The sequence below is a fragment of the Lactuca virosa genome, chromosome 5, assembly GCF_052849685.1.
Source record: "Lactuca virosa cultivar CGN04683 chromosome 5, Lactuca_virosa_CGN04683_v6, whole genome shotgun sequence".
NCBI lineage: Eukaryota > Viridiplantae > Streptophyta > Magnoliopsida > Asterales > Asteraceae > Lactuca > Lactuca virosa.
Genome location: NC_136430.1, coordinates 114,797,493 through 114,806,631, shown reverse-complemented (window position 1 = coordinate 114,806,631; position 9,139 = coordinate 114,797,493).

Below are 9,139 nucleotides of genomic sequence, written 5' to 3'. Positions count from 1 at the left end.
TTGGAATGTTACAAGTTTGGAGAAAAAGAACAGGAAATATAGTTCAGATTAATATTATTAATGAGTTTTATGTAAAACAAATAAACTTAAACTCTTAAATGTGCATGCAACCCTAAAAAAGACCTATTTTTTCTCTATTGAATCTATAATTTTGAACATCAAAAGGAAACCCTAACAATCAAGTATAGGTGAATGTTATAGATTACTGATTGATTCTTCGGGTATTGTTAGTGTTACATTATACATGATAGATGAAGGCTGCATATTAATAATTTAGTCAATGTTATTCTGTTCCATATTTGTACACATTTGGTCATTGATTTTTTTTCATCCACATTTACCTCTTCAACTTGTTTAAACTGTACACATTCACGCCTTATGACCGGATACTCCGGGTAAGTCAGGAAAAACGACTTAATATGGTAATATATTTCTCACTTTGTATACATTTAATCCTTAATATTTTTTGGTTGCAATATAAGGCCTGGCTATTTTATTTACATTTTTAGTACTTATGACTGGTTTCTTTAGGTTTTGCTCATGACATATGATAGATGTCATTTTATGCATCTTATGTGACACCCAAATTTTTTGCAAAAATTTTAAACTTTTAAAACTCATCTTAAATTAAATCAAACAACTGAAAAAGTCATAACACAATCCATCAAACTTAACAATCATATAAAATAAGTGCGGAAGAAATAACAATAATAAGGTCCCAACAAAAATAACTAGTAGCGATGTCCCGGTGCTCCATGTCAAGCCTTAGCCTCTTTAATCTTGACACCTGAAAAGTTATAAGGGAAACCGTAAGCACAAAGCTTAGTGAATTCAAACACAGACATTGTACTAACATTCATATTTACTAACCCTAATCCATTTTCCAATTATAATTGTATAATAAGGACAAAGAACGAATCAATGCCTATAATACAAGAAGGACTTGTAGGTTTGAACCGCACCGGGAAGATCCCGTATCATTTGGCCCTAATCACCGCACCTCACGATGAGTATTACGTTGGTGATCTTACCTACCCACCGCACCGGTAAATCCGTATCCTTTGGTGGTGTCCCCATATCCATAATTAGTTACATACAGTGCACATGTACGAATTAAAACAATGGTTATATAGCATGCCTTTATAATAAATTCAAATAATCACACACGAGCTAACTAGCAAACACAAACATCAATACAACGGTGTGAGAGAACTCACCTTGAGTGAGTAGTAAGGATAGCTAACAATCAAATAATGCTAACAAGCTTGAGCAAACTTCAAAACCTCACCTAAGAAGGACTAAAGGTTAGAAAGGAGAAGTAATGAAGCTATGAGTTGAGAAAAGAGTAATCACAGCAAGGTCTCTAAAACAGACCTGCTGTTCAAAACGGATTTACTCCAAAATCTAAAACAGAAACATAGCTTTAACTAAATTTTATAGGAAACTATGATTGTTTAGAATTCCATAACTATAAAGAACTTCTTCTAACTCCAAAGGATGAATTAAATATGAATTTTACAAAAAGGTGTATCACTGCTGTCTCCAACAGGACAGTCAAGTGATGTTGGCCAATTCTACCCAACTTGTGAGTAGAATTCGTCCAAACCAAAATTCAGAGAAGTAAAGGACATACAAAATGAAAGTCTTAGAGTTTGAATTGAATGAAAATCATTTCCCAAGCTCCGGGTATAAAATTCACATTGTGGACAATCACAACACTAGTAAAAGCTGGTGACTGCCCACTGATCTGGACTGTGGATCCATTCTAACCAATTTATAATTGGAAATAACACCCCATCTGCTCCAGATCTTAAATTCATAATATAAGGAACATATAGAAACTTGGAATCACTCTGGATCCTTTTCCAAGCCTTATAAATGATGAAATCAAAATGACATATCAGAACAGACCCGAATCGGACCTAACAGCAACGATGCCATTCTTGCCCATATATAAAGTCCTTATCAGTGAGGTTGTCCTCCTTAAGAAAGTTATCCAACTCAATTTGTGAACTTTGGGCACTGGTTTGGGGTCCGTTTGAGTTCTATAGCTCAAGATATGATTTTTACAAAATGACTACAGATCTGATGATAAACAGAATTGTAGTCACCCGTGATTCCTTTTTGGCTTATCCATCCTTCTCCCTTTGAAACACATTTTAAGATGTGTTCATCATCCTAATTCAGTCCCCATGATCATGGTGGTACTAAAAAGGGTTAGGGATCATTAGGATTTCATTTAGCCACAAGAATGTAATAATAATCAACATGAAAATAAACATAAAGCACATAAAATCACCGTTCTCCCTTTTAGGGTTTCCATAATCTTTTGCAACATGTAATCACCTAGATCCATCATCCACCATATATGGGGTGAAGATAGGATCTTGAGATGATGTATAACATACCATTCTTTGCAAATAACAAAAGTGATACAAATCAAATAAGAAGGAGTAGAAGTGAAGATGAAATCATAAAACTAGAACAAGGTTATGAATCAAGTTGTAAGAAATGATAAGGAGGTTCATACCAATATGAATCAAGGCTGGAAATGAACAAGAATTAAGCTCCAAGCAACATCCCCTTGGCTGCTCTTGATCCCAAAGAGAGAGAGAAGGACGGTTGTGAGGGAGAGAGAGAGTAGGGTTTAGAGTGTTTTTCTTGTGTGTCTTCCAAATGACTCAATTAACACATTAAGTACTATTTACTAGATGGACTTTGCAAATAGGCCCATAGCCCATGGACTTCAATAAAAGGAGTTTACAAGATGATCAAAAGAGTCCAATAACCTAAGAAATCAGACCTTGGTTAAATAAATTAACCCAAGGTTACAAGAATAATTAAATTAAAATAACTAAACGTACCGAGAAAAAACCGGGGCGTTACAACTCTCCCCTACTAAGAAAGGACATCGTCGTCGAAGTCAACGCCTAGAAACTGATCCGGATAATGAGCCCTCATCTCGCCTTCCGTTTCCCAAGTCCATTCCGAACCCTTCCTATATTGCCACTGCACCTTAACCAGGTTTATAGTCTTGTTGCGGAGAGCTTTCGTCTTTCGTTCTAAAATAGCGATTGGTTTCTCAACATAATTGAGACGCTCGTCAATCTGTATGTCCTCCAGTGGTATCACAGCGGTCTCATCAACAACGCATTTTCGTAACTGAGACACGTGGAACGTATTATGAATTAGACTAAGCTCGTCAGGCAGCTCTGAACGGTAAGCCACCTCTCCAACACGGGCTATGACCTTGTAGGGTCCAATGAATCGGGGTCCGAGCTTTCCCCGCTTCCGAAATCGAATCACACCTTTCCAGGGGGAGACTTTGAGCAACACATAATCTCCCACCTGGAACTCAAGATTGGAGCGTCTTTTGTCGGCATAACTTTTCTAACGACTCCTCGCTGTGACCAAATGATCCCGAATCACTTGGATTTTCTCCATAGTTCGTAGCACGATATCGGTACTCCCAAGTATCCTCTGCCCAACCTCGCCCCAACAAACGGGCGTCCTGCACTTTCTCCCGTACAAGGCTTCATAAGGAGGCATCTTAATGCTCGAGTCATAGCTGTTTTGGATATAGTGTCTAAGTCCATAACTATATTTGGTATGTACTTGACCCGACCCGGCATGATCCATTTGGGTTGCACTTCACCCGAACAATTTATGGATAATCATTTGAGAATAGTATAAGTTATGATTTATTAATATATTATAAGTCCTAATATATTAATATAAAATCATATTATTTAATTAGTATTGATCTATAATTAATCTAGAATTAATTTAGAGATCAAAAGTATGACTAAATAAATATGGGCTCTTGTATTTATATAGTGTGGGCTAATGCTTATTTGGAATGGGCTAGGCTTGCATGGAAAGTCCATGGATACTCCATGGAGCTTTAACCCATGGATCTCATGGAAATGAAAAGACATGGGTATTAGGGTTTACATGAATGTAACCCTAATCCACCACACTATATAAAGGAGGTTTTGGTTCTTGAAATCACATGAGTTGTGGTGAGTAAAGTAAGAGGGCCGATTTCAAGAAGGTGATTACTATTCTCTCAAAGTTCCAAGTTTGTGGTGATTTCTGATTTCCATTTGAGGCATCCACACTATTGGTGCTAGGCTCTAAAACTCCAAGCAATCAACTACAACTACAAGGTAAGTAATTCTACTAGCTTTATTTGATTCAAGTTCCCCATGCCATGCTAGATAGGATAAGAACCTTGGAAAAATAATTATTTGCATGTATCATAGTCAAACATAGATCCAAGGTTTCTAGGGTTGCATGTACACCATAGGAGTGTTAGAATGCTCTGAAAACCCATCAGTGGTATCAGAGACAGGTTTGTTTATTTGATAATTGATACAAAAAAAAAAAAAAAAAAAAAAAAAAAAAAAACTTGAAAATCGAAGTTTTGTTCAAAAGCTCGTATCAAAATTTCAAGTTTTGTATATGTACTTACGATTCTTGAAATTTTTGATATGAACATTCATAAACATATGAGTTTAAAAGATCATAGAAATTATGTGCTAATAATTGATTAGATTAATTTTTGATCTTTATGTGTTTTAATGGAGTCCATAACTAGTTCTTAAGTTATGGATAACCAAAAGTCACATTTATAAATAACCATTAAAAGAACACATAGGTTACAAAAAATGAAGAGTCTTCATTTTTAATAATCATTAACTCATAAGTTATGAGAAATGAAAAGTTTTGAAAGTTTACAAAACTTGCCCTCAAGTTTTGGAACATGTAAAGTCATATTAAAAACTTTAGTTCCAACCCCTAGAATTTTAAAAATTAAAATTCAACCCTTATACTTTATAATATTATAAGTTTAATAATATTTATATATGTATAAGATCAAGTCGTCTTACCGCTAGTACGCCTCATTCACGAAGCCGGTCTATAAGGGGGGTATAAGGTTGTTGCCTATAAAATGGCAACTTAATGGGTGTCCACTCTCACCCACCGCTTCCTTGATCGGTGGAGGGTCGTTAGTCGAACGGGTAGGACAAGGACTTATAAATTCTCATTAAAAGTATAATGATAATACTAAAGTAACTAAACTTTATTGAATTCCCAATCTTAGTTATTTTAGGAAAATGTGAATAAGGTGCTAATCCATGAAATTACACTTTACACTTTGTTTAAGTCGTTAGTGGAGCGTGTGTGGTTAACCGGCACACTAACTTGAACTTAACAAGGTAGGTAAAGGGTGACTTAATGTTTATCATAGTATCGATGGAGCGTGTGTGGTTAACCGGCACATCGATTGAGGGGTAATACATTAAGGGTACCAAGTAATTTGCATGGTTACTTCACACCTTGTTTTGTGATCCTCGGCATCCCAGTCACAAAACTTGAAGGGCACACTCGAGATTGAAACATGCCATTGAAGAAAGTTCAATGAATCTCAAAGAATCTAGGAGTTTCTAAACCAATTAAAACCTAATTAAATATTTCGTTTTTCATGGTGGAAATTGGTGAATCGTCATTCACCTACCTTCAAATATCTTATAGCTTAGATTACGGCATCCCTCTTCTAAGTTATAAAATATTGTGATGGGTCCTAGCCTTAATATTACATTTGGATGTTTTGTTAAGGACTATCTCTATATCTAATCTAATCTATTCCCTCTTCTTTTCAGATGTCTTCCAATAACAATGCTTCTGGCTCAAACCCTACTAGCTCCTTCTCTCTCATGAATCTTTGTGGGAGAGTCATCTTTGATGGGTCCAACTTTACAGATTGGATCAGAAACATCAGGATGGTCACTCGGTATGAGAACAAAGAATATGTTCTCGACAAGGAGCTGAAGGTACCCGAGCCAACTTCTACTCCTGAAGAGCTTACTGAATATGAGGTACATGAAAGAGATGCTACAAAAGTGGCATGCATCATGATGACCACCATGACATCCGAGCTCCAAAAGTCCTATGAGGACTATTATCCTTTTGAGATGCACCAGGACTTGATGGATGGTGAACCCATCACCACCATCAAAGTGCTCGTCAAGAGCAATATGAAATAATCTCCTCCATGATAACAACCTGAATGAAGGATGGTGAACCCATCACGGGCCACATGCAGAAAATGCAAAGGTATGTGGACCGTTTACTGAAGCTGAATGTGAACTTCCCTGAGGAGTTAGCAATAGACATCATTTTGCACTCCTTGCCATCGTGTTATGATCAATTCCGCATGACATATCACATGAACAAGGAAGAAGTCACCCTCAGCAAACTTCAAGGACTCTTGAAGACCGCCGAAAGTGGTCTAAATGGTAAGTCGGTTTTTACTACTCCTACTCCTACTCCAACTGCGGCCAATGTCTTGGCAATCGGGCATGGCAAAGGGAAGAAGAGAAAGAACCCTTCTAAGGGTACCAAGGGTAAGACCCTTGAAGGCACTGATGGGTTTTGAGCATTCTAACACTCCTATGGTGTACATGCAACCCTAGAAACCTTGGATCTATGTTTGACTAAGATACATGCAAATAATTATTTTTCCAAGGTTCTTATCCTATCTAGCATGGCATGGGGAACTTGAATCAAATAAAGCTAGTAGAATTACTTACCTTGTAGTTGTAGTTGATTGCTTTGAGTTTTAGAGCCTAGCACCAATAGTGTGGATGCCTCAAATGGAAATCACAAATCACCACAAACTTGGAATTTTGAGAGAATAGTAATCACCTTCTTGAAATCGGCCCTCTTACTTTACTCACCACAATTAGTGTGATTTCAAGAACCAAAGCCTCCTTTATATAGTGTGGTGGATTAGGGTTACATTCATGTAAACCCTAACACCCATGTCTTTTCATTTCCATGAGATCCATGGGTTAAAGCTCCATGGAGTATCCATGGACTTTCCATGCAAGCCTAGCCCATTCCAAATAAGCATTAGCCCACACTATATAAATACAAGAGCCCATATTTAATTAGTCATACTTTTGATCTCTAAATTAATTCTAGATTAATTATAGATCAATACTAATTAAATAATATGATTTTATATTAATATATTAGGACTTATAATATATTAACAAATCATAACTTACACTATTCTCAAACGATTATCCATAAATTGTTCGGGTGAAGTGCAACCCAAATGGACCATGCCGGGTCGGGTCAAGTACATACCAAATATAGTTATGGACTTAGACACTATATCCAACAGTCTCCCACTTGGATAAGTCTAATAACTATAGTTACAAGTATGACTTCAGGAACCGATCAGCAATCGTAGCTCTTTAAACTCTGTTGAACTATGAAGCGCCATTTTAGATAAGTGATCATATAATCCTCAGTTCTAGATATCAACCGGAAAAATACATGGAACATGGTCTTGCTTATTGTCCAGCATTTGTTTCCCGATTTCCGATTTGTTTGACATAGAACTTAACTGAACACATCAATTTAGTTCTGACCAGGCCCGGTACATAGGTCAAAACAAAATCATCGAGGGGCCCAGATATCGCTTCTAATCCTAGAAGGAACATATAAACTTCGACTCATATGTTTGCTCTACTACTTGTTGAATTACACACAAAAGCACGGTTTATAACATCGAGTTACCAATGCGTTTTCGTGCAATCAATGCATAACCAACTCATAGGCAACAAATCATATCTCTAGGTTTGAAGACTTATATGATATTACCGTCTCACGATCACTCGAGATAAATTCCATGAAGTGATACAAGTGAGCATGGGTTGAATCCAATACTCAGAACTTATGAGCACTCATGAGTGTTGTAGCCCCGCTTTGTCTAACATCTTAGACCTCTACAAGCCAACCCATGACAGTCTTGATTCATATCTACTTCCAACATATGACCGACTGTGGAGAGTTTGAATAATATGATATAAACCATAACATAATTATTCTGGAAGTCAAAACATGCAAAAAGAAATAATAGTAAACGATTGACAAGAGATAGCAACACTTTACTCATAAATAACAGCTTTTATTTATCATCAAATGTCAATTACATTTTACAAATTTCAAGATTATCTAACTACTAAAACTAATATCATCCTTCAGCCCTATGCTCCGAGCATGCTGGAGATGCTTAGCCCGAGTCAGTCCCTTCGTGAGGGGATCTGCTGGGTTCTCATCCGATGATACCCTCTTTGCCACGAGGATTCCTTCTTCTATTCGATGTCTAATGAAGTGATATTTTCTGTCAATGTGTCTGGATCTCCCATGATCTCTTGGTTCCTTGGCTAAGGCAACCCCACTATTGCTGTCACAGAAAATCTCCATTGGCTCCTTTATAGCTGGTACAACTCCAAGGTCTCCAATGAAGTTCTTTAGCCATATAGCCTCCTTTGCTGCCTCGCTTGCTGCATCATTGTACCCCTACAACTCTCAAGTCCTCACTGCCACCGAGGGTAAGGACCCAGTCCTTAGTCCTCCGTAGGTACTTGAGGATATTATTTACCGCAGTCCAGTGTGCCTTGCCAGGGTTTCCCTGATACCTGCTAACCATGCTCAAAGCAAAGGCTACATCAGGTCGAGTACACGTCATAGCATACATGATCGATCCTACAGCTGAAGCATAAGGTATTCGACTCATTTCTGCTATCTCAGCCTCAGTACTAGGGCTTTGTGTCTTACTCAATCTGGCGTTACTCTGGATGGGTAACTCTCCTTTCTTAGAGTTATGCATGTTGAACCTTTTCAACACTTTGTCCACATAGGTGTTTTGACTAAGTCCAATTAGTCTTTTACTCCTGTTTCTCAAAATCCTTATCCCTAGGATATAGGCAGCTTCTCCAAGGTCCTTCATAGCGAAACACTTCCCAAGCTAGGACTTTACTTCCTGCAGGGTTGGGATGTCATTTCCTATGAGTAGTATGTCATCCACATACAGTACCAAAAAGCTGACTATACTCCCACTAGCCTTGATATAGACACAAGATTCATCTTCACTCCTTGAAAAGCCAAATTCTTTGATTTTCTCATCAAAGCAAAGATTCCATCTGCGAGGTGCCTGTTTTAATCCATAAATGGATTTCTCGAGCTTACACACTCTACTGGGGTACTCTGTACTGACAAAACCCTCTGGCTGAACCATGTAAACATCTTCAGCCAACTTTCCATTAAGGAAAGCGGTTTT